Source organism: Canis lupus, chromosome 5 (assembly GCF_003254725.2).
Source record: "Canis lupus dingo isolate Sandy chromosome 5, ASM325472v2, whole genome shotgun sequence".
In the NCBI taxonomy this organism is placed as follows: Eukaryota; Metazoa; Chordata; class Mammalia; order Carnivora; family Canidae; genus Canis; species Canis lupus.
In genome coordinates, this window is record NC_064247.1 from 13,639,491 (window position 1) to 13,667,209 (window position 27,719).

Below are 27,719 nucleotides of genomic sequence, written 5' to 3' on the forward strand. Positions count from 1 at the left end.
CACCTCTTCTCCCACCCCCAGTCGTCTACCATCATCATCCGAAGCCCAACACTGTGCTGCCAAAGGAAAAAGGCACAGAACAGCATCCATGAACACGACTCCAGGTTACACCACAAAAATACTTAAATGATAAAGAAAGCAAAGATTTAGCTGACAAGTTTTTTTAAGGGAGGAGGCCAAGCAGCTCCCACAAAATTAAATATACTTGTAAAGGGTCTAATTGTAGAGACACAAAAATTAGTTTTCTTTAGAATTTCGTGAATAAAGTATGATTTTTAGAAAAACATAGTGTCTCTATGAAAAATGGAGTTCCTCAAATATCTTAAAATGTTGTTACTGCTCCTGCCCCTTTCCCCAAAAGAAAATCAACCAAATAAATTAAGATTTACAAAAAATATATATATATATATATATCCTTTTGTTGCTAGTTTGACCCCTTCAATGATAATCTGGGACAGGAGGTGGGGATGGAGGAGAAAAGATAAAAAAATGAAAGGAGGAAAAATACTTTCTGCCCCAATAAGCCTAATTAAGTTTATAAGCAAGGCTGGGAGGATTGAAATTTCTTCATGCTACTTTGTCTGTGTTTGATTATTGTTAAATCTTCCCTGGTCTCTAACTATGCCCCAGGCATTATGATGTCTGGCACTCTGTTAACTTGCATCCCTGCCACTTACAGTACAATGAGGGAGGGACAGAGACACATACTCATTCAATTTAATCCCTGCAAGCCATGTAATTTTGCTAAAACAGTAATTTGCCTCAAATACTGCTCTCTAACAAAGGCACTGTCACCCTAAGAAGACTCGTTAGCCTCTATTTTCCTTTCCTGAAGCTCCAACCCAATTTGACAATTTGCACACACGTAATTTATGGGATCAGTAGATTACTAATGAATAACAAACATATTCTTTGTTTGATAAAACATATTCCCTAAAACATCTGAATATATCTAATTTTAAGTGAAAACCCAGTAATCATTGCACTCGCTTAAATTATAGCCTAGGGTTCTGTGAATTTCTAAACAACTTCACAGAACCTCAGTCACAGTCAGTGATCTATGAAGAATTAGTTCCATGGAACCACACCTTGGTGAATGCGGTTTGTAAAAAATAAACAAAAAAAGAAGAAGAACCAAAGGGTTAGATAGATGGGTAGATCTTTAGGTTTATTAACTAGAGACTAATGATTTTAATGCTTTCCCTGGACTAAGTACAAATTCATTGAATTTATGATTTCTAAGTATTTAATAAGAGAATCAGTGATACAAGTTACCATACAACCATGTGACCCAGAAATTGCATGCTAAGGTATTTTGCCCAAATGATGTGAAAATTTATGTCCAAAGAAAAATATTTGTGATGTTTATAGCAGGTTTACTAACTTATCAGTGCTAATAAACACTGGAAGTAACCAGAATGTCCTTCAGTGGGGGAATGGATAAACTATGATTCACTGATACATGGAATATTATTCAACATTTAAAAAGAATGAAATAGGGATGCCTGGGTGGCTCAGCGGTTTTGCGCCTGCCTTCAGCCCAGGGCATGATCCTGGAGTCCCGGGATCGAGTCCCCCATTGGGCTCCCTGCATGGAGCCTGCTTCCCCTCTGCCTGTGTCTCTGTTTCTCTCTCTGTGTCTCTCATGAATAGATAAATCTTAAAAAAAAAAAAAAAAAAGGATAGAGAAATAAAGATGGTAATAAACATAATGATTCTTTAAAAAAATAAAAAGAATGAAATATCATTTCACACAATATGGATAAATCTTTTTTTTTCAATATGGATAAATCTTAAATGCATTTTACTATGTCAAAGGAGTCAGATGCAAAATCCAAAGATTTTCATAACATTATATTCACAGGACACCCAGGAAAATGCAAAATTAAAAACAAATTAGACAAACAGATTAGCAGTTACTAGGGACTGCTATTACTAGTTACGATTAGCAGAGAGGAGAGTACTTGCTACTAAGGGGATGTAGAGGGACACATTTAGAGTACAGATCTTCTCCGTGCAATAATAGAGGTGTGGATACATGATTCTACTCTTAAGTTAGAAACCACAGAACTACACATTCTGAAGAGTGAGTTTCTATGAATGCTGGCCAAATAACAACAAAAATCCATCAACCAAAATGTTGGAAGACTCCACGATGGAATGTAGAACTGTGATAAATGAATCTAACTGCATGAAAAATTATGACATAACTGCACTGAAAGGGTGGGGAGAAAATGAGCTGACCTAATTAACTTTGGAAAGTGATGTTCTGACTAGAAATTGTAAGGCTAACAACAAAAATAAACCCTGGACTCTAATCGGAAGGTTTGTTTCTCATGGGCACACAGGTAGGTTAACAGTTCTGAAATAGCTTCTCATGTATACTGGAGCTGAACAAATAAGTAAATGGATAATATATGGTTGGAACCAGGTTTCTCATTGTGAAATTCACACAAAAACAAGAAAGGAAGACTAGAGTGAGCCCAATGGTACTGGATTAAAATCAGATATACCAGTAAGAACTCTTGCGTAATATATTTACAAATGGATATAAAAACAATTATGGATATGTGTGTATACCTGGGTATATATACATATATCATCTATATATACATATATTACCTAGCTGTATTGCTTGAGAGGGCTTAAAAGCAATGGCACCCCAACAGCCATGAGCATACCCAGTACCCATAGTTTGGATTCTAAATACCATTCTCCTATAAAAGGAATCATAGCTCCTTGGGAAAATGGCTACAACTAGAGCAAAATGAGCATCTCAGAGTAACAGAAAATAAGGAAGTACTCAAAAAACGAAAAAGATAGCAGCAAGTGCCAACCTAAAAGCTTTTCCAATGGTCAAAGCTGGAACAATATGAGCAACAAAATAAAAACATAGTATTGCAGTAGAATTCAAAATATAAAATAAACACTAGTCCACACTGATATAAGTAATTAAATAACTAAACAGGAAGACACAAAAATCTTCCTTACAGAAGAATTCTAAATCATATATGTAGATACCTCCTCGCTCCCCTAAGTGTGGATTGGATATTGCTTCTAAAGAAGGGGGGGGGGGGGGCTGGGTGGCTCAGCGGTTTACCACCTGCCTTCAGCCCAGGGCATGATCCTGGAGACCCGGGATCGAGTCCCACGTCGGGCTCCCTGCATGGAGCCTGCTTTTCCCTCTGCCTGTGTCTTTGCCCCGCCCCCCTCTTTCTCTCTCTGTGTCTTTCATGAATAAATAAAATCTTTAAAAAAAGAAAAAAGAAAAGTATGGGAGAGAGAAAGAGTCACTTTAGATGGGAGAAACCTGGCATACACTATCTTAGCCAAGTCATCAAAGTTAATATCACCAATGATGTCATATGGATGATCATATAGACATAATATACCCCTGACACAAAATGAAAGAGGACTTCATCTCTGTCGTATTCTTCCAAAAAATACATAACCCTAATAATAATAAACAGCAGCAAAACCAGACTATGGGAAATTCTAAAAAATCACTGGTCAGTACTCCTCAAATCTGTTACAGTCATAAAAAACAAGGCGAGCCTAAGAAACTTTCACAAACAGGAAGCAATGTGGAATTCTGAATTGGACCCTGGAACAAATAGAGATCATTAATGCAAAAACTGAAGAGATACAAATAAAGTCTCTAGTTTAGTTAATACCAATGTCAGTTTCTTAGTTTGACAGATGAACCATAGTAATGCAAGATGTTAACAATGAAGATAACTAGGTGTAAGGTATATGGAGTTCCAACACTATCTTTACATCTTTTCTGTAAATCTAAAATTATTCCAAAATAAAGAAGTTAGGGGATCCCTGGGTGGCGCAGCGGTTTTGGTGCCTGCCTTTGGCCCGGGATGCGATCCTGGAGACCGGGGATCGAATCCCACGTCGGGCTCCCGGTGCATGGAGCCTGCTTCTCCCTCTGCCTATGTCTCTGCCTCTCTCTCTCTCTCTCTCACTATCTCTCTCTCTGTGTGGCTATCATAAATAAATAAAAATTTTTTTAAAAAGTTCAAAATAAAGAAGTTATAGAGTAACTAGTATATGATGCTAGAAAGTCAGAATAGTAGGTGCTCTTAGGTAGTGACTTAGATTTTTGGTTAAAAACATTCCCACAAGGAAAACTCCAGGCTCAGATGACTTCATGATGATTGTCACAAACATTTAAAGGAAGAGATAATAACATCCTACTTACTCTTTCTGAAAACACATGACACTTCCCAATTCATTGTCTGAGGCCAACATTACACTCAATATCAAAACAAGGCAATGACATTATAAGAAAACAAAAACCGGGGCAGCCTGGGTGGCTCAGCAGTTTAGTGCTGCCTTAGGCCCAGGGCATGATCCTGGAGACCTGGGATCAAGTCCCATGTTGGGCTCCCTGCATGGAGCCTGCTTCTCCCTCTGCCTGTGTCTCTGCCTCTCTCTCTCTCTCTCTCACATGAATAAATAAAATCTTAAAAAAAAGAAAAGAAAAGAAAAGAAAACGAAAACGAAAACCAATATCCCTCATGAATACAGATGTAAAAATCTTCATCAAAATACTAGTGAACCGGGCAGCCCTGGTAGCACAGCGGTTTGGCGCCGCCTGCAGCCTGGGGTGTGATCCTGGAGACCCGGGATCAAGTCCCACATCGGGCTCCCTGCATGGAGCCTGCTTCTCCCTCTCCCTGTGTCTCTGCCTCTCTCTCTCTCTCTGTCTATGAATAAATAAATAAAAACTTTAAAAAAAAAAATACTAGTGAACCAAATCTATCAATACATAGAAAGAATAATACATAATGACCAAATGGGATTTATCCCAGGAATGCAAGGTTGGGTCAACATTAAACATTCAATGTAATTCACCATACCACCAGTCAAAAAAACCACCACCATATGGTCATTTCAATAGATGCTGAAAAAGCATTTTACAAAATTCAATACCTGTTAATAATAAAATATCTCACAAACTAAGAAGATAACTTCCCAAAACTGATAAAAGGCACAGATAACATCACATTTAATGATAACAAATTAAATACCTTCCCTCTACGATTGAGAATAAGGCAGGATGTCTAGGTGTCTTTGTTCACAATTTCTATTTAACATGTTAGCCAGAGATAAGACAATAAAGTAAATATATAAAAGGCTTAGAGACGGAAAAGAAAAAAATATTATTGTCTTTAACCACAGATGACATGATCATCTTTGTAAAAGATCCAAAGAAATATATATATATATATATTTTTTTTAAGATTTTATTTATTCATGGACACACAGAGAGACAGGCAGAGAGACAGGTAGAGACACAGGCAGAGGGAGAAGCAGGCTCCTTGCAGGGAGCCCGATGTGGGACTCGATCCCGGACCCCAGGATCACGCCCTGAGCCAAAGGCAGACGCTTAACCACTGAGCCACCCAGGTGCCCAGAAATCTATATTTTAAAAAAAGAGAATGTTTAGCAAGATAATAATACATAAGATAATATACAAAAAGCAATAATATTTCTATATACTAGCAAAAATTAACAACTTTTAATTACCATTTCATCAAAACATATGAAAAATACAGAGCTGAATTAGACGTGCAAGACCTATACATCGAAAACTACAGAATTTTTTGAGAGAAATAAGACTTCAATACATACAGTGAGATTATGTTCATGAATTAGAAGACTCACACTGTTAAGATACTGATTCTCCCTAACCTCCCAAACCTATATTTGACACAATCATCCTCAAAAATCACAGCATTTAAAAAAAAATACAAACTGACATGTAGATTCTCAAATTCAGATCCATTCAATACAAAGACTCTAAAAAAGCCAAGACACTTTTTTCAGAAAACAACAAAATTGGAAGGCTTATACTATCTTGTTTCTAAGATTTAAGATAAAGCTACGATACTCATGACATAAAGATAGGTATATTTATCAGAAGAACACAATATAGAGAGCATAAATAGAACCATGTGTAGAGGATTGATTTTTTTTTTTTTTTTTTTAAACAAAAGTGGCAATGTAATTTAACAGGAATAGTCTTTTCTACAAATATCCCTGGAGGGCAGCCCGGGTGGTTCAGCGGCTTAGCACCGCCTTTGGCCCAGGGGTGATCCTAGAGACCCAGGATCAAGTCCCACGTCGGGCTCCCTGCGTGGATCCTGCTTCTCCCTCTGCCTGTGTCTCTGCCTCTCTGTGTCTCTCATGAAAAAATAAATTTTAAAAAATCTAAAAAAAAAAAAAAAAACCCTGGAGCATATGCCAAAACAAACACACACAAATAGACCTTAATCCTTACCTCATACCATATACAAATGTTAACTTGATATATATCATGGGACTAACAATAAGAGAAAAACTACAGAACTTCTAGAAAAAATTAGGACTAAATTCTTGCAACCTTGACTTAAGAGTTAGGTCAAAATTTTTCAGGTAGGACCCAAAAAGTAAAAACTTTATTGTTTTTTTTGTGTGTGTGATTTGTTTTGTTTTGTTTTACAGATGTTGACAATTTGAACTTAGTCAAAATTTAAAACTTTTATTCTTTTAAAGACATTGTTAAGGAAATAAAAAGACATGGCACAAACTAGGAGAAATATTTTCAAAACACATACCCGATAAAGGATTCCTAACTTACATCTCAGTAGTAAGAAGAAAAGCTAATTTTTTAAAAGATTTGAACAGACACTTCACAAAAGAAAACAAATGGCAAAAAGCACATGAAAAGTCCTCAGTATGATTAAGGGAAATGCATATAAAAAATACAATAAGATGGCCATTCACACCCACTAAAAAACCAAAATTAAAAAGACTGAGTACACAAGAGTGTGTGGGCAACCTCCAGTGGTGGGGAGGGACAGAGGGGGAAGGAGAGAGACAAGCCAACTCCACAGGGAGCCTGCTGTGGGGCTTGATCTCAGGACCCTGAGATCATAACTTGAGCCAAAAACCAAGAGTAGGATGTTTAACTGATTGAGCCACCCTGGCATCTTTAAGTCCATAAATAGCTGATAAGTTGACTAATTTCTCTAACTCCCTACCTAAATTATAAAACCTAAGTTGTTGCTTTAAACATAAAATCTTCAGAATTCCACAGAAAAATAAACTTTTATTTCAAAAATAAAGCTTGAAATGCTGAGCATTGTAAAATTTTAATTCTTAGCTCTGAACATGTTATTTAAAAAAATATTTAACATTTTGATGAGCACTATATCAATATGCTGGCTTACTTCAATATCTAAAGCCCAAGCAATTACCAAAGCAATTCACTTAACTAGGATATTCTTATCAGGACATTACAACACTCCACACACAGCAAAGGAACCTGATGAACACCACTTTGGCCAGGTAGATCAAGGTCATCAATAGTCATAAACTATATCGACAGTACTACCTTGATATGATGTGATGAAAATGGCACTATTCCTCTGTGATCTTCCTTCCAACAACTCATAACTCCAGTCTCATCATGAGGAAAACAGACAAATTTCAATGTAGAGACTATTATAAAATACCTGACCAGTACTCCTCAAAAACTGTCAAGATCATCAAAAACAAGTCTAAGAAACTGTCACAGCTGAGAGGAGCCCAGGGAGACATGACAGCTAAATGAGATGTGGTATTCTGCATGGGATCCTGGAACAGAAGAAGGACAATAGGTAAAAACTAAGGAAATCAGAATAAACTCTGGACTTAATAAATATTGATGTATTAAAACTCAGTCATTAATTTTAACAGAAGTATCATTCTAAGGTAATATATTAATAACAGAGGACTCTGAGTGCAAGTATGAAGTACCTGTTCCTCTCTATACTAGCTTTTTAATTTTTCTTTAAATCTAACCCCATTCTGAAAAATAAACTGTTACAAAAACAGTCGCCCTCCGTCCACTACCAATTCAAAAAAGTCCACTGCAGCAGCAAAGTTTAGAACACTATAGGAAAAGAGAAGGAAAGATACTAGGGGAAGAGAATCAAGAAAAGGACTGTACAGGTGTAATTTAAAGAACATCCGTACAGCCTGGGTAGAAAACTATGTTATATAGTTTTTCTTTTCTCTCTCTGTCTCTTTTTCTCTCTTTAACTATTTAGTGGAACAAGAGAAAGCATAAAAAGAAAGGTCAAAAGATGATCTAACAGGGATGTTAAAAATACTCTTGCCACTGCTTATACAGCTGTACTGGTGTTTTGACGTCAATCTCAAGACTCCCATGGATTATAACAACAATTCCTTCTTTGGTGTTTGCTGTATAAATTTCAAAGTGAAACCCAGTTGTTAATGAATGTTCACAGTTTCCATGATGAGAAGACTAATTTTGCTTAAAATCTGAGAAATACAGTGGCTAAGAATGGGGAGGAGGAGAAACAGAGAGGGTCATTTTGAACATGCTCATTTGAGTTTAAAGGAAGTCCTCTCTCTCAGACCAAGAAGACATTTACCTTCTCATTCTTAAAGCTTCACTGGGAAACTAAAGTGAAATACAAATCTCATTCATTTCTTTTACAAATTTGAAAAAGATGTGGTTTGGTAAAAGCAATTAACTTGCCCTTAACTGAGGACTGATATCCAAAAATGTCTGAAATTTCAGTCTCTGCAATATCTGTGTTTTGTATGGTAGATTTAACTTAATAGAGTTATATTAGTGATTTGAATCACTAATTGGTATGATTCAATGTATTTGGTTATTCACAAAAGCATATTCTTTGCTAAAACCATCACAATGAATCTTCACTATCCCAAGAGAAATATGTTATAAACAATACTTTTTTTCCTAAATTTGCAACTACACGAGAACTGTTATACCAAAATTCACAAGGTTAATTTTGCATTTTGAAAGGTAATTTCTGCCATGTCATATATGTTGCATTCTTTTTTTTTTTTTTTTAAGATTTTAATTATTTATTTGAGACAGAGAGTGAGGAGAAGGAGAGAGGCAGAAAGCAGACTCTGTGCTGAGCTCATGGCGCCCGATGCAGAGCTGAACCTCACAACCCTGAGATCATGACCTGAGCAGAAATCAAGAACTGGGGGGCCACCAAAGGGGCCCCAAGTTGTATTCTTACCTTTGTGAACCTCTGGAGCTGAACAGAAAAATCAGCGAGAGATGCTCAGTAGTTCAATAAAGCTGTCTTTATCAAGTATCCTAACATTCGTGTATATATTCAGCTGTACACAACAATCTCAACTTTATCTCCAGAAGTACCTCCCTACTCTTAACTGGTGATTAAATCGAAAGGAGTGAATGTTTCTTCTCGACCAAGGAAAATATATGCCAGCAATGTCAAAATTACAGAACTGTTATGGACATTTTTTTAAAAGTTCTCACTATGCAATTCATTTTTATGAGAAAAAGCATATCTGAAAGTCAAAGCATCTCTCCTACACTGAATAAAGGTGCCACTCTGAAATGATCACAGGAGAAGGACACGGGAGGGATGTGGGAGAAGGTGGTTAATGACAGCCACCACGTCAAATTTAAAGGAAGCACAAGAAAGGGAAAAATTTGACTATGGATAACCATAAAAATCCATTTTTCATATTTTAATTTTGTTCTCAAATTAATTTCCATCATTATAAAAAAAATAGTTGTTCATTGAAAATAATATGGAAAAAAAACATAGGGAAAAAAATCACCTAACACCTTACCACCCATCATTATTCTACTAAATTAATTATATAGCTATATAATAAAATACAGTACAGCCACAAAGCACAGGCACTCACAGAGAAATAAAACATGTATAAAAAGTATACTGCTGGGGTGTGGCTCCGGTGGCACAGCGGTTTAGCGCCGCCTGCAGCCCAGGGTGTGATCCTGGATACCCGGGATCGAGTCCCACGTTGGATTCCCTGCATGGAGCCTGCTTCTCCCTCTGCCTGTGTCTCTGCCTCTCTGTGTATCAATAAATAAATAAAATCTTTTTTTTTTAAAAAAAAAAGTATACTGCTGGGGATCCCTGAGTGGCTCACCGGTTTAGCACCTGCCTTTGGCCCAGGGAGTGATCCTGGAGTCCTGGGATTGAGTCCCGTATGATGGAGCCTGCCTTCTCCCTCTGCCTGTGTCTCTGCCCCTCTCTCTGTGTGTGTGTCTCATGAATAAATAAATAAAATCTTAAAAAAAAAAGTATACTGCTAAATGAAAACATTGTTACAAAACAGTACATATAGAGTAATTTCATTTGTGTAAAGCAACTTAATGGTTGCTACATCTGATAGCTACATCTGGGTGAAGAGAGGGAACCTGTCACTTTATACCTTCTTCTATGGTTGAAAAGATTAAACTAGTTTTAGGGGCACCTGGGTGGTACAGTCAGTTGGGCCTCTAACTATTGGTTTCGGCTCAGGTCATGATCTCAGGGTCGTGGGATCCAGCCCACATCGGGTGCTCACCTGTGGAGTCCACTTGGGTTTCTGTCCCCCTTGCCTTCTGCCCCTCCCTCACCTCTCATATAAATAAATAAATCTTAAAAAAAACAAAACTATAATTTTAGTACTGAAGCTGCTAACAGGTATATAAAGGTTCATTACTCTTTTCTAACTTAAATGTATGTCTAAAATTTTACATTATAAAATCACATAAAAATGTACTTTATACTTCTAAAGAAAAAAATGTTTGAGACTGGTTTCATCCTGAAGAGCTTTTCTATTTGTGTCTGCATTTGTTTTTAATTCTAGAGATAGGTATCTCAGCTAGATCCCCCTTAAACAAAAAATTATCAACCACGTACAATAATTTAAAAAATATATTGTGGGCAGCCCGGGGGGCTCAGCGGTTTAGCACCGCTTTTAGTCCAGGGCATGATCCTGGAGACCCGGGATGGAGTCCCACATTGGGGTCCCTGCATGGATCCTGCTTCTCCCTCTGCCTATGTCTCTGCCTCTCTGCCTCTGTGTGTGTCTCTCATGAGTAAATAAAATCTTAAAAAAAAAAATATATATATATATATATATATTTCAAAATCCCTTGAAGTAGATATTATAGTAGACATTACAGATAAAGAGACAAAAGCTAAGTCAGAGTCTAATTTTAAGTATTTTAGCTAACAAATATCTGATTGTAAATTCTGTCTCTATCAAAAGAGGGAAAATTTTGTGGGGGAAAACCTTACAAAAATTGAGCATCTCTCTTATCTCTAAGAAACAAACTTCAGTTTCCCATAAATAAATCTTTCAAATGCAAGGAGTAAACCAAGAAAGGATTCCTATACTCTACTGCTCACTTGCCTAGGAAATTCAAGCTATATTTGAGAGCAGACTGAACTCTGCAAAGCAAACTGGTTAGTAACACATTGGGGCAAAGGTCTGCCAAAAAGAACTGTGCATTGAGCTGGTATATGACAGTGTACTGAAGCACAAATAAGTATAATTGAGAGGCATTAAACAGTATCAAGTCCATGTTAAAGATGGTATCTCTATTAGGATATATGAGAACTTTACTTCCTGAATACAAAAGAAAACATTATCAGCAGATCAGAGCAGTAAATAGTTCTACTGAAACCCAGGTAGTAGTGCTAATGGCGACCCTTGAATAATGAAGTAATTTAAAATCTTTTGTAATTTACAAGGCATTTTTTTTTTTTTACTGTAGTAGTGGTTACTTTGTAGTTACTATCACTTATCTAATGTTCTCTTTAAAAAAGCTTTAGTGGCTTTCAGGGTGCCATCAAAAATTCCAATATTCGAGGGATGCCTGGGTGGCTCAGCAGTTGAGCATCTGCCTTTGGCTCAGGATGTGATCCCAGGGTCCTGGGATTGAGTCCCACAACGGGCTCCCTGCATGGAGCCTGCTTCTCCCTCTGCTAGTGTCTCTGCCTCTCTCTCTCTCTCTCTGTGTCTCTCATGAATAAATAAATAAAATCTTTTTTAAAAATTCCAATATTCAAAAGTATGAAGGTAATATAAAACTGATTAAAGTACCACTTTTCTAGATTATAACCTAAGTCTGTGCCTTATAGATTATAAAATATCCAAGTAGCAGTAGCTTAGCCCATGAAAAAGATAGTTTTGGTGAGCTATACTCTCATCCCTTCAAGTTTTTACTAGTGGTCACTAGAAAAGACATTTAAAAAGTTGCTCATAACTTGTTATAAAACTGTTGCAGGAGACACTAAACCCATTTTTGTCTTGAAATCTATGTGAATAATATTTTTTATGAAGCTAATGACAAATGACAGGAGGAAACACACTCCCCAACAGCTGAATCATATTTATCTTTTTCCCAAAGCATCCTGATTTAAATTTTGTTTTGTTTTGTTTTACTTAAATTCAAGTTAGTTAACATATAGTGTATTATTATTTGGGGGGTAGAATTTAGTGTTTCATGAGTTGCATATAACACCCAATGTTCATTATACCAAATGCTCCCCTTAATGCGCCCATCACCCAATTAGTCCATTCCCCCATACACCTCCCCTCCAGCAATCCTGTTTGTTCTCTATAGTTAAATGTCTCCAATTTTTTTTAAAGTTTTTAACCCACAGCATCCTGAAAGCAGAGAGGCTTACTCACAATGGTTTTATCAACCTTTATAATAGTCATATTTTCATTTCCATCACTGTAAAAACTTTATCTTTTTTTTTAACTTGATCTTCTATATTTATTTTAATGTCTTTAATAGGGACTTGTGTGTGTGTGTGTGTGTGTGTATTCTTTATTATAAACCACTTCTCATCTTTTTGGGATGTGATATAGAACATAAGCATTAAAAATAATTTTTATTTTTTTAAAGATTTTATTTACTCATGAGACACACATAGGCAGAGACACACATAGCCTCCTGCAGAGGCTCCATGCAGGAAGCCCTATGTGGGACTTGATCCGGGACTCCAAGATCACACACTGAGCCAAAGGCAAATAAATGTTCAACCGCTGAGCCACCCAGGCATCCCTAATTTTTAGGGGCACCTAGATAGCTCAGTTATTAAATGCTCGACTCTTTTTTTTTTTTTTAAGACTTTATTTATTTGACACAGAGATAGATAGATAGGGAAAGCACAAGCAGGCAGAGCAGGAGAGGAAGAAGCAGGCTCCCCGCTGAGCAAAAAAGCCCGACTCGGGGCTCGATTCCAGAATTTAATAGTACTGATTTTAATAGATATCTATAGTCTGATTTTAGAAAATGCACTCCCCCTCCACTAGACATTACTCTTTTTCTCGTGGAATTTTAATTGGGAAAAATGATCTAATCTCATTTGAACCCATTCGAGAGACACTATAAAAGTATGACTCCCTATATAGATTAGGAGAGGTAGGCTCAAATAACACACAAAAAAAGATATGGTTAGGGGATCCCTGGGTGGCGCAGCGGTTTGGCGCCTGCCTTTGGCCCAGGGCGCGATCCTGGAGACCCGGGATCGAATCCCACGTCGGGCTCCCTGTGCATGGAGCCTGCTTCTCCCTGTGCCTGTGTCTCTGCCTCTCTCTCTCTCTCTCTCTCTCTCTCTCTGTATGACTATCATAAATAAATAAAAAAAATTAAAAAAAAAATAAAGATATGGTTAACATATCTTTGAGGGACAAAGCCAGGATTCATTTCTGGCAATTCTGACTCTCATAGGCTTTCTTCTATACCACACCACCTTAAATAGGGCTTTCAGCAAAGACAACATAAAATTAAAATATTAGATGATGAGAGAACAACAAGAGAAATGAGATGGGAATGGAGAGGTACCAGGGGAAAAGAAAAAAAGGAAGGGAGAAAGAAAGGAGGAAAGAAGAAAAAGAGTGGGGAAGGAAAGAAAAGAGGGAGACCAACTGACCTTCATAACAATAGTGAAAATCATAAAGGATCTAGGAATTAAACTTAACAAAAAATGTTCTGAGGCCTCTATGAATGAAATTACAAATTATTACTGAAGAACATAAAAGAAGACCTGAAGTTTCTAAAGAAATACCACGTTCATGTATAGGAAGATGATATCATAAAGATGTTCAATTTCCCTAAATTTAGCTAGATAGTCAATGCAATTACAATAAAAAAATCTAGTAGGGCTTTTTATGAAACCTGACAGGTTGATCTCAAAATTTACATGGGAAAAGAAAAGGCCAAGAATAGCAATGAAAATTTTGAAAAAGAACCAGGTAAGGAGACTTACTCTACTTATAGGCTTAAGTAATTTGGACACTTTGGTTTGGTATAGAAATAGTCAAACTAGTGAACTGAGGGTTGATGGAGGGGAGGTGGGGAAGATAACTGGGTGATGGGCATTAAGGAAGGCACTTGATGGAATGAGCACTGGGTGTTATACACGCAACTGATGAATCACGAAATTCTACCTCTGAAACTAAAAACAAAACAGCAAAAACAAAACAAACCCAGTCAAACCAAGGGAACAGAACAAAAAGCTAAGAAACTCACAACATATGGAACCATGATATAATTACAAATTTAGCACAGCAAATCAATGGGGAAAAGACTATACAGAAGAAGCAAGACAACTGGTTATCTAGAAGGAAAAATAAAACGATCTCTACCTCATACCATAATCATATTTTATTAATTAAAAACACTAGTTAGGGCAGCTCTGGTGGTGCTGCGGTTTAGCGCCACCTGCAGCCTGGGTGTGATCCTGGAGACCTGGGATCGAGTTCCACGTCGGGCTCCCTGCAAGGAACCTGCTTCTCCCTCTGCCTGTGTCTCTGCCTCTCTCTTTCTCTGTGTCTCTCATGAATAAATAAATAAAACCTTTAAAAAAAAAAAAAAAAAAACACTAGTTGCAGGATACATTCAACACGAATTCAATTTTTATAAAGTTAAAAAATATGCCCCTCAAAGCTCTATAATGTGTGAAGATGCAATAACTGTGTAGAAAAAGCATATAAACATGCATGAAGGCAACAAACACCCAATCTACAATAGTGTTTACTTCTGCCGAGGAAGAGAATAGGATTAGGGAAAAGTACACAGGAGTGGCACTTTATCTGTAATTTTAGTTCTTCCCCTTCCCCCAAGAATGATGATGCCAGGTAGTAGATGCACAAATATTCATTATATTATTTTCTTTTTTTTTGGCTTATGCTTGAAATATTTCACAACAAAGTAAAATGAGAAGAAAAGAAAATTAGATGTTATAATTGGGGCTTCTATTTAATAACACTGAGAAAGCATATTTTTCCCTTTTTTTTTAAATTTAGAACTCACTGAAAGAAAATATATTTTTTTTAATTTTTATTTATTTATGATAGTCACACAGAGAGAGAGAGAGGCAGAGACACAGGCAGAGGGAGAAGCAGGCTCCATGCACCGGGAGCCCGACATGGGACTCGATCCCAGGTCTCCAGGATCGCGCCCTGGGCCAAAGGCAGGCGCCAAACCGCTGCGCCACCCAGGGATCCCAAGAAAATAATCTTATGTTCCTCCAAAATCCTAGTTGTTAAAACTTCATCACTCCAATTAATCTCTATAAAATGATAAATGTAATATTTAGAAGGGCTTATGCCACCAGTTCATTGACTTAAAACTCTCTAAGACTTATCAGCAAGCACCAGTACTGAAATAGCTGACTCTTATCTATGAAATTTATTGTAAGTTTTCAATTAAAAACAAGAGATTTCTGTGTACACTTCTGTAGTCATTAGTCACTACATAAGATCACACTGCGATCATGGAGACAGCTAGAAACCAAGGACAAAACCAATTCTACTTTTTCAGCAGCTAAAGAATAACACTTCTGTATTATAAATGCTGGAGGCCAGACAATATTTATTCTAAAACTTTTCTAAAAGGGAAACATACATAGGAAAAAACAGGGGTTTTGGTATTGGTCAGGCTGCGGTCAATATCTGGCACAGCTATTCAATGCTTTGTGTGACCCTGAGAAGTTTACTGAACTTCACTGAACCTCAGTTTCCTCACAAGTGATTAAACTAAGAACTTGTAGGGATGCCTGGGTGGCTCAGCAGTTATTAGCGCCTGCCTTCGGCCCAGGGCATGATCCTGGGATCCCAGGATTGAGTCCCAGGTCGGGCTCCCTGCATGGAGCCTGCTTCTCCCTCTGCCTATGTCTCTGCCTCGATCTCTCTCTGTGTCTTTCATGAATAAATAAATAAAGTCTTTAGAAAAAAATAAACTAAGAACTTGCTTTACAGGAATGTTGTGAGGATTAAATGAGATAAGTGTATGGCCCAGTACTTACGATGTACCAGGTAATAAACAAATGTTGATTTCCTTTCATCAAAATCTTTCTCAAGTAAAAGATACTATCTTAAATTCTACATTCCATCTAAGTTTCCTTATCTATTCCACAATGCAACCTGTGGGTCTTAGTTTATCATGAAAAAACATATCAACACTTTTTTTTAAATGATTAAAAGCATGTAAGCAACAGAAATAAACCAATCTTTTTGTGCTGTTTTATAACCTTGGAAAACTCCCTTTGACATATTTTTTCCCCAAAAGTGTAAGTCTAAAAAATATTTACATATCACAACAGTTCTAAGATGTGAATTGCAGAATTATAGTCACTCATATACTCTTTCCTTCCCAAGGGGTCTTGATCTCTACTTATGTAATCTCCAAAAGAATCAGATGCAGTAAGGCTATTGGACAGCAATGAAGCTTCTTAAAACTACCAACCTGGGCAGTTCCAGTGGCCCAGTGGTTTAGCGGCGCTTACAGCCAGGGGTGTGATCCTGGAGACCCGGGATCAAATCCCATGTCAGGCTCCCTGCATGGAGCCTGCTTCTCCCTCTGCCTGTCTCTCCGTTCCTCTCTCTGTCTGTTAGGAGTAAATAAATAAAATATTTAAAAAATAAATAAATAAAACTACCAACTCTCCTTGGCCATAGCATAGTAGTATCCAGCTACAATTTTTTCTTTTCTAGTTACTGCTATCCACCCATGGAACATACATTATCACGTGGATTCCAGGAAAGGAATACAGGTGAGTTTAGATTAGGTAACTGGAGCCAGGATTTAGGGGTCAGACTGTGGTCACACTAATTTACCTGTTGCTCACAGACAGAAAAGGGAAGAGACCAGCCAATACTTCTATGGGAAAATAAGGAACCTCATAGGTGACAGACAAGAACAGGCCACTCATTGTATTATTTCATTGTCCAGAGCATCATGAAAAGATTTTAAAAAGAAATCGAATGTACTCCTCCAAAGCAGATACATTTAGATTTAAGGATTTTATTTATTTATTTACTTACTTATTTATTTATTTGAGAGAGAGACAAAGAGTTCTAGCAGGAGAGCACAAGTGGGGTGAAGGGGAGAGGGAGAGAATCTCAAGCTGACTCCAGGCTGAGTGTGGAGCCTGAAGTAGAGTTTGATCCCACAACTCTGAGATCATGACCTGAGCCAAAACCAAGAGCTGGATGTCCAACTGACTAAGCCACCCTGGTGCCCCCAGATATATATAAATTTAAATTAATTTGGAGTCATCAAGGAAGATACTCTTTTCTATTTTTAATTGACCCTTTTTTCCAGAGTCTTGCAATGGAGGAATAGTTAGGTTATTTTTTTTTCCTGCCTCTTTTGTTGTTGTTGTTGGAAGTGCTACCAGAGGTACATGTAATTTCTCCAATTTGACCTAAACATTATCTATCCTTCCTTACTTGGGAAATGCCCTTTATCACTAAGATTATAGCTTCAGGAGTGCTTGCACGTAAGTTGGCGAGCAAGTTGGCTAATACCTATCAAGACAACCAGGTCCACTGACTAGGCAATCCACGGGGTGACACGTGTCAGAAACATATTATCTTCATAGTCATATCACATATCTCTTCTTAACCCTAACAAGTTAGAAACAGGATCTTCAGCAACATATGGGATTTAAGGAAGTATAAAGAAAAAGAACCTGAAGTTGTTAATGACTACATGAAATTTTTATGTTCTGCAAATAAGAATACATTTTTAAGAGCCAAACTTTCACCTCAAATTCTTTACATTTACATTAAACATCCAGAGACAGGGGCTTCCTACAGCCCTCATTTTCCTTTATCCCTCTATCTTATGGTCACTACAGCCCTCTGCAACCCTCTCACCACTGCCCCACTGCAGGAACTTCTGTCTCCCACTACAGCCTCTCAATTGCATTCCTATCTCAAGATTTACTTCCCTCTCAGGGCGCCTGGCTCAGTTGGTAGACCATGTGATTCTTGGTCTTGGGATCACGAATTCAAGACCCACACTGGGCCTACAGTTCACTTAAAAAAAAAAAAAAAAAAAAAAAAAAAACTTCTTAAAAAAGAAAAAGATCATCTTTCAGATTACTACCTTAGTTATTCACTAAAATAAAAATCAAAAATATAAATAAAAACTAGAGTTTTCACTTAAAAACATTTCTAATTACAAAAGCAGTAATATATTAATCATTGAAAGCCTAAAAAAATTCAGATAAATATAAAAACAAAAATCACCCATAATCTCACAACCCAGAAACAGAAACATTTTAAAAATTAGCATGACCTAGAAAGTCTATATATTAAATTTTAAGCACTATATTTGTTTTTTAAAACATAATTGGCATTATATTTGAAGTTTTATCTCCTACTTTTCACATACCTTGGACACTTTTCCATTATAGTTTACCTGAAAATGACTACAGTTGCTGAATATATAATATTCTATCAAATATCATATGGTAACACTGGTGTCCTAACTGCTCCTTGCCCTTATAATTTCTAGGTCTACCTCTTCAGAGTACCAGACTTAAATTGATTGCTCTTTGCCCCTACTACAAATAATGGTGGGGTTGACATCTCTGCATAAAAATTGACAACTAAATCTTTATTTCCTTTTATGTCTTGAGATATATACCATATTGGCATCACTGGCTCAAAACGTTTAAATATTTCTTAGGCTTTTGAGCTATACTGTCAAATTGTTTTCTATGAAGTTTAAAGCCAATTTACATACTCAAATGTAGAGGATAAAAACACTGCTTTACCACAATCCTTCCTGGCATGACATATTTAGTTAGATTACAATTAAGAATAGAAAAGAAAAAAAAAAAAGAAAAAAAAAAGAATAGAAAAGAAAAGGGATGCATGGGTATCTCAGTGGTTGACCATCTGCCTTTGGCTCAGGGCACGATCCCCCGACCTGGGCATCAGGCTCTCTGCAAGGAGCCTGCTTCTCCCTCTGCCGGTGTCTCTGCCTGTGTCTCTGCCTGTGTCTCTCTCATGAATAAATAAATAAAATCTAAGAAAGAAAAAAAAGGGGGTAAAAGAAAAAAAGAGAAAGTTCTTCACACAGCAAGGCATGGCCCCAGAGATCTTTCTTGAATTTTTTGCTTGGTACTCAAGATTATGCCTTATGTTGTACAGCAATGTAACTCTTACTTTGGGTTTATCTGTTTATTCATTTATCTATTCAAATATTTATTGCCTTTTGTCTTCCAGGTATAGAACACAAAAGTGAGTCGGACAGACAAGGTCAGCAAAGTTGGAAAAATTAGCTCCAAGATTTCTCCATCAAAAGCATTGTCCTTAGAGCTATCAAATCTCCTCTGTACTAACTCCCTTCCAGATCCAGTAAGGGCTCAATTCTTGAGACAAGGTTGTCCCTATGTTGACCAACATGACGTCTGAGGTAACTGAAAGTGGAGAGATAGGTCACTGGAAAAGTTAGACAAAGGCCAAATCATGAGTGGTCTTGAATACATGTCAAAGAACTTGCCTTTAGCCTCTAGGCTACTGTCTCCCACACTTAAACACTACCTTACTCATCTGCCAGTCACATAACTCCTGGACTATTAGTTACTTAATGTTTTCCTTTAAGTATCAATGCTTTAATTTCAGAAGGAAGCTTTACTTCACGATGATAAATAAAAAGCCAGCATTATTGGCCACAAGTAGAAGGCATTAGTAGGCAAAAAATATAAACCATTATTAAATTTTTAAAAAGTAAAAGTGAAATGCAAATAAAGTATTCTTGGAAGTAGGAACACTAACAATTAGCACATCTGTTACATGGTCATCACAGCAGCCTTGAAAATGAGGCATTTCAATGTTTCAGTATCTTCAAATCCCCTGAAGTCATGACATGCCTTTAGCCTTACTCAGTTCACTGATACTAGTGATTGGTCATTCAATGGAAAACAACAGTTAAAGCAAAAAAGTGTTAAAAAAGTAAATAAACACTCATATATACCTGATGTTTCATTTCAATGTAAAATACATAAGTGTACATTTACCAATTTTTAAATGTAGGACCAAGGCCTCTTCCTTAAATAAGGATGTGTTGATTGCAGTGCCCTATTATCTTTCTTGTATAAACTGTACTAAAATACCTCAGCTATGATTTATTTCCTGTTTCAGTTTCCTTACAGTGGAGCAAGAAACTAAAAATACTCATTGGACTCTACTTTTTTCCCAAATAGCTAATAGTTGTTTTTCACTCACATTTAATATGGACAGCAATTTCTTTTTCTTTTTTTAAGATTTTATTTATTTATTCATGAGACACAGAGAGAGAGAGAGGTAGAGACACAGGCAGAGGGAGAAGCAGGCTCCATGCAAGGAGCCTGATGTGGGACTCAATCCTGACACTCCAGGATCACATCCTGGGCCGAAGGCAGGCACTAAACCGCTGAGCCACCCAGGGATCCCTGGACACCAATTTCTTTAGTGATGGTGTCTCTACTGGCATTTCCAAAGTGCACACAACTCAGTTGTCACAGAAATACCTTTCTTTTTTTATGCTCATATTTTTCCTCATTTTTCATATATTTAACTCAACTATCTAATTCCAATACAAGTACAACAGGTTGGGATGATGCTGTTCAAATGGAAGCAGAAGTATTCAGACATACTACGAAGTGGCCTCCTACACACACGCATTTAACTTGCTGCAGGTTAAAAGTCATGCTCTACAGAGGAATTGGAGTGAGCCCATGAAATTGAGGTTGACCAAGAGATTTCAGTGATTGCTTCTCTCCTCTCTTCTTTTAAATATACTGGCCACATTTTTCAAGACTTGATCATGTGTAGCTACCCTGGATGTTACAGGACTTCATGAATTCCTAAATGACCACCCTTCTTGACCATGTTTCCTCCAACAGTTCCTTAACTGTAACCGGCCACCTTGAGACACTCCAAAACTGTATCTCAACATCAAGAATGATACTCTCCCCAGGCACATTTGCAGCATCTCTCATCCTGTTATTTTCATGCTTTCTATCAGCATTACAGCTCGAAAACATTCATTAAAAAATCTTATGAAAGTATTCCCTATCTTAACTTCAAAATTGGAACTATGTATAGTCTGGCAGGAATAGTGGAAAAGTCTTCACACATCCATTTGAGATGGAGGAGGAATTTCAAATATTTTGGAAGAAATCTTCAATTTGTGAGATCATATGCATGACTGAGACAGGCTCTGCAAATAAGCACATCTTGACAAATATATCTGCTCATGTGAACAACTTAAATCTATCCTGATAAATTTAAGTATTCTGTGTACAAAACAAAGTGAACAAGATAACCGCAAAACTAGAACCACAAGATATGTGATTTTTTTTCTTCTCTGAGGACCACTTGAGGACTCCTGAAAAACTACTGAAAATATTTTGAGTGTTTTAAAAGATACTTGAAAGATTTGATATGTTTTCACAAGAATTTTCCCAAATTGGATGGCAGCAAAAAGCAGATGAGGAACCCCTTTTCCATATCATCAATATCTAATAAATAACTTGACACATTCAGAAGAACAGATTCTAAAAATTCCTTTAGATGATTTCTTGGAACAAAAGACCTAATATTTATGAGTATGGAACCACTGATCAAAGTTGTCCATTAATTAGCTTCTGACCTTTCCAACTACAAATACGTGAGAGTTGGGGTTGCTGGTATTTGTTAACATCAAAATTTTAACAATGCACCTGTCCTAATGATCTTGAGTCTCATCTTATATGCCAGGCAGTGTCCAAACAATATCCCTTCATTGCTGACTAAAAACTATTTTCTCACTGAGGAACTGATTTTCAGGCAGACATTTCTGTAAATCAAAGGATGCGTTACAGATTTCATTTTTAATTTTTAAAAATTTAATAGTGTCTAATTTTCTACTGTTGCCTTCTGTAAGTGGCAAGAATATTGATTTTATATTTATAATAAGGAAATAAAGTTTCCTTTGGGAACGGATTTTCAATTTAAAAACCAATGTTAAAAAACAGTACAACTCATGTTAAAATTATAAGCAAAATAAAACAATATTCTATCTTTAAAAATTAACTGATAGTTCAGTGATTATAAGACTATTGCAGGTTATTAAGGTAATATCCAAATAATTTAAATATAGAAAAAAAGAGCCGACAAGATAAAGGCCAAGTTTCTTAACATGCATTCAAGACCACTCTAATTATCCTTCCAGTCTCTTTTCTCACCACTTTCCTTCATCTCAAATTTCATGTTCTAGCAATATCCCATAAATAAAAAAAACTATACTTTCTAAAATGTCTATTATCCATGTCAGCAGCACTGCCACCACCTACACACACACCCCACATCTAAATATCTAACTCAAATCCTTACCTTTAAAGAGGTTCTTTACCTACTACTTTCCTCCAAGAAAACTTCCCTTAACCACGTCTCCTCAGACTGTATTACAGTCATACCTCATTTTATAGCATTTTACATATACTGCATTTTTCACAAATTGGAGGTTTGTGGTAACCCTGCATTGAGCAAATCTATGGATGACATTTTCCGACAACATTTGTTTACTTCGTATCTCTTGTCTCACAATATTTCAAACTTTTTAAAATTACACTTGTTATAGTGATCTGTGATCAGTGATTACGGCTTGCTGAAAGCTCAGAGGATGGTTAGCATTTTTTAGTACTAAGTATTTTTAGTTAAGGTATGTATTTTTTTGTTTTTTGGACGTAATACAACTCTATGCTTAACAGACTACAGTATGGTACAAACTTCACTTTTACATGCACTGGAAAACCAAAAAATTTATTTGGCTTGCTGTATTATGGTATTTACTGCAGTATTCTGGAACCAAACCCACAACATCTCCCAGATATGCCTCTATCAGATCTTAGAAACGTTGTCTTATTCACTACATACCTTTCTCTGGTTCTCAGCATAGTTATTCAACAGATAATTTTTGGAAGAACTCTCCAATGTTTTACTTGACTACTATGTATCACTTAGCAACATTACATTTTACTTTCAACTTTCATCCCTTCATGAGGTTTCCTTTGTATACACTGTGCTCTCCTCCTACTCCTCTGTAACCACTGACTTGATTCTCTGTAACAATTTCTTAATAGGCTTTGAGAGCACTTCTGTCCTCCCCCACACTTGTGACCCAAGATATTATTTTAGCCATCCTTCCCTTATAATCTCATTCTTCTGAACTTGCCTATTTAAGTTACTTCAACTACCATCACAAACACAACAGCAGCAGCCAAACCCTCACTTCTCTATAGGTGACACATATGTCATTGATTAGCCATGAACACCTGGATATTCCATAGGGTACCTGTGGTGGGCAGCTTCTAAAATATCCCCCAATGAATCCTGCCTCCTGGAATGCATGCTCTGTATAGGTCCTTCCCCACAGTGAACAGAAGTGATCTGTGTTACCAGCAGACAGTACAAAAATGACCGTGTGCCTTCTGATCCAGGCCAGTTCATAAAAGTTATTATGGCTTCCACCTTGTTCTCTAAGATCATTTGTTCTGGGTAAAGCTAGCTGCCTCAACCATCCTTATAGAGAGGTCTCTGAGGAACTGAGGCCTCCTGTCAACAACCAGCACTCACTTGCCCAGCATGTGAATGAGTCACCTTAGAAGTGGATCCATCAGCTCCATTCAAGCCTTTGCTTCAAGAACAGACATCTTGACTACAAGCTCATTAGAGACCTTGAAGCAGAACTACTCAGCTAAGTGGCTCCCAGATTTGATCACAGCAAACTATGAGATAATAAATGTTTAGCAGCAAAGTCCAACAGAACTTTTAGTAACGATTAAAATGTTCTTTTGTTTGTTTTTATGTATTTTTATTTTTTTAAGATTTTATTTATTCATTCATGAGAGACACAGAGAGAGGCAGAGACACAGGCAGAGGGAGAAGCAGGCTCCCTGGAGAGAGCCCGACGTGGGACGGGTCTCCAGAATCAGGCCCTGGGCTGAAAGCAGGCGCTAAACCGCCAAGCCACCGGGGCTACGCTCTTTTGTTTGTTTTTAAAGATTTTATTTATTTGAGAGAGAGGCCAGTGGAGGGAAGAGCAGAGGGAGAGGGACAAGCAGACTCTGCACTAAGCTAAAGCCTAACATGGGGCTCAAACACATGACCCTGATGAGATCATGACCTGAGTGGAAAACAAGAGCCAGAGGTTTAACCAACTGAGCCACCCAGCTGCCCCTGATGAAAATGTTCTATGTCTAACGTCCAACACAGTACCTGCTGACTACACTATAGCTACTGATCACTCAAATGTGGTTAGTGTGACTGAAGAATTAATTTTTAATTTTATATGATTTTAACTAATTTAAATTTAAATGGCCACATGTTGGACAGTGCAAGTATATTTATTGATCTAGTATCATCTACAGGCAGCAAGAGAACTACTATGGTACCTTAAACAAAATCTGCCTCTTACTATATCTATTCTCCTCTCAATCTTTCATCTAACCAGTTAACCAAACAAAAATAACAAAACAAAATAAAACTGACTCCGCCCTTTTATATTCCCCAGCTTGGCAAATGATACCAACACCTAAACACCCAAGCCAGAAGGGTCCTCACTTTCACCACCTACCCTTTTCATACTACTGGTATTCTTAACATCTTCTCAATAGCTCTATTTGTCTCTTCTCTTTTCTGGATATTGTTACAACTTCAGTTTAGGACTTCATTTTTTCATCTGGATTACCAAAAATGCCTCCTTTCTGGTCTCTCTATCCCTAAAACTGCTTCTCGAGACCAACCCATTCTTCATATTGCCCCTTGAACGATCATTCTTTGACATAACACTGATCTTATTACCTTTCTGATTAAAGGTCTTCAGTGGCTTCCCACAATCCAGAAGATAAAACCCGACCTCCTCAGAACATAAAAATAATCTGGTGTCTCTTATCACTTCAATTTACCAGCTGCTGTGCCCATCATCAACCTCCCCACTCTAATCACCTCATGCATTCCTAGAAAACATGACCTATTTCACCTCTGTGCCTTTGTTCACATTGCTACTTCTTCCACCTGAAATGCTTTTCTACCCCTCACCTCTCTGGTAACTATACCCTTTTTTTCAAGATTCAAAGGAGGTATTCACCTCCTCTATGAAGCAATTTCTGATTTATCCTGAAAGTACTGGTTTTTCTCAAGTCCCCACTGTACCTTGTGCACTTAGCTGCCTACACGTTTGTCTCCATTAGACCAGAACTTCTAAAATGCAGAAACTGTACCTGATTCAATGCTAATGATATCTGATAGTATAGCATAGTATTTAAGAATACAGGTTGCAAAGATACACAAATTCAGACTACAATCCCAGTTTTACCACTCACTACGCATGTCACCTAAACCTTTTAATGTTGTTTCTTCCACTGTCAAATGGAATTTTATAACAAAACCCATTACTTCACAGAGTCATTATGAAATTCAGTAAAGGGCAGCCCTGGTGGCTCAGCGGTTTAGTGCCCCCTTCGACCCAGGGTGTGATCCTGGAGACCAGGGATCGAGTCCCACATCGGGCTCCCTGCAGGGAGCCTGCTTCTCCCTCTGCCTGTGTCTCTGGCTCTCTCTCTCTCTCTGTGTCTCTCATGAATAAATAAATAAAATATTTAAAAAAAAGAAATTCAGTAAAATAGTATGTATAAAATATTATAGTACATATTATATAACTTTTACTCAATCAATAAATTTTGGATAGAGAGATTAATGGTTGGGCTACTACCTCCCCTACGTAGGTAAAAAAAGAGTGAGAAAGGTCAAAATAGAGATAACATGTTTGAAATAACTTTTGTTAGGCCACTCTAGAGAAAAAATGATAGGTAATCCAGGAAGCCTATTGGGTATCTACTATGTGGTCAGAAAAGTGCAGGGAATGGCAAAAGAGCTCACCTAGAAAATAAATAAAAGGTTGAGGAAGAGCAGAGGTTCTAGATGGCATCAGATAGGAAAGATGAGAAGGCTGGTGATGACAATGAAGGCAAAGACTACATGCAAAAGGATATGAGGGAGAATGAAGAGAAGGTAAGAGATAGAAAAACACAAAAATTTTTTTGAAAGCAGAATCCGTCTAAGCAATGACAAGACCTAAGATATATTCATAAAGATAATACTCCCAGGATAAATAATATGAATTGCAAATACCGGACTGCTTTTGACTAGTAAAATGGATTAGACATTTTTAAAGTAATAAAAGTTTGGTGATGACACATTGATTCCATTTTACATTCCACCTTTTGCCTTGGGAGCCTGAAACAATGTAGGGATAATAAGACAGTTTGGCAAAATTTTAAATTATACTTCTATTAAAGGATCCTGATGTTCTCTGGAACACAATTTAGAAACTGCTGCTGTAAATTATATTAAAAGAAACTAAATAACCTTCTTTGGCTGAAACTTCTTATATTTGAATTTTATACTATTTGCGTTTGGATTCTAACTTTACAGAAATGATAGGTGCCCATAATTAAGTGCAGTAGCAAATACAATGAACCAAGAGTCAAAAGACCTAGATTAGAAACCTGACTCCAAAAATGTACTAGCTGAGAAATACTGGACTAGTCAATGAATGTCACTGAATCTAAATTCCCCTCATCTGTAAAATGGGAATGACATCTGCCTGGTGGTATTGTTATGTGTATTAAATATAATGCCTATAAAGCATTGAGAATGATGCTTGATAAACAAAAGCTGTTTGTTATTGTTACTAAGTGAGAAAACAGTTGTAAACGTATAGTAAATGTAAACTACTGCTAAATCATCTAAACATATATATGAAGATGACAATAATTTGACTTACTAGATGTGATAGGATGGAAGTGAATCACACTCTTATGTGATAATAAACGTCTCATTTTTAAATACAAAAAAAATAAGCATGGGCAAATATTTCTATAATAACCAGATTATGTATAGACCATGAATTGGTTGTTTACCTACTCGTTATTTTTTCCAATCTGATTTTTTAACTTTAGCAACCCTCAGAACATAACAGAACATACTCCAGACCAGTCATATTGAGAACAGTAAACTTTTCAAGCTGGATAAGCAATGGTTTCCTTATTGCCAACAGTGTAAGGAAGCAATGCTAGCTAAAATGAGATATGGTAAATATTTATGCAAAATTAACAGACCTTTACCCCACAGGGAGGCTGCAAGCATGGGAAAAAACAGCTTCCCAGAACTGAGCATAGCGGATGTCTGTAGATCTCCCTAAGGGCTAGAAAAGTCTCCACATCCATAAGAATGCTTCAAAGGGCATTGCTTTTTTGCATGCATCCTCTCTGTGGCTTTTAAACCAAGTAAAATTCTCAAATTATAATTTCCTACTCTTTCTCTACCTAGAAACAGTACTTAGTCAATAAAAAATTTAGTTTGTAGCTTCTTTTTTGAATCAGCTATCTGCCTACCTCTGTTCTAGATTCTCTGAGGTTATTAAGAAAATGCAAAAACAACAATATAGTTAAAAAAGATTAGGCTAAAAAATACACGTAAGTATCTCTTAATTTTCTTTCCAATGCTACAGCATAAAAAGTGGCTGAACTAAAATGATTCATGCCATAGAATTTCAGTAACAACAAAAAAAAGTC

At 36.9% G+C, this 27,719-nt stretch overlaps 1 protein-coding gene and 1 long non-coding RNA gene across 9 annotated transcripts in view; one reads left to right on the top strand and one right to left on the bottom strand.

Moving 5' to 3' along the window:
- Positions 1-27,719, bottom strand: part of ARHGEF12 (Rho guanine nucleotide exchange factor 12) — a 151,101-nt gene that overhangs the window by 108,917 nt on the left and 14,465 nt on the right. Inside the window, exon 1 of one of the 8 annotated variants that reach the window (XM_049109868.1) lies at positions 7,391-7,491. The exons of the other annotated variants lie outside the window; for them this stretch is intronic. The gene's annotated coding sequence lies outside the window, so the exon portion shown is untranslated. Of the gene's footprint in view, positions 1-7,390; positions 7,492-27,719 lie in introns of those variants that run through there. 8 annotated transcript variants of the gene reach the window in all.
- LOC118354830 (uncharacterized) lies at positions 1,991-26,063 on the top strand. The gene is made up of 3 exons (XR_004816114.2): positions 1,991-2,348; positions 16,819-16,877; positions 19,345-26,063. It is a non-coding gene; the product is annotated as an uncharacterized LOC118354830 (long non-coding RNA).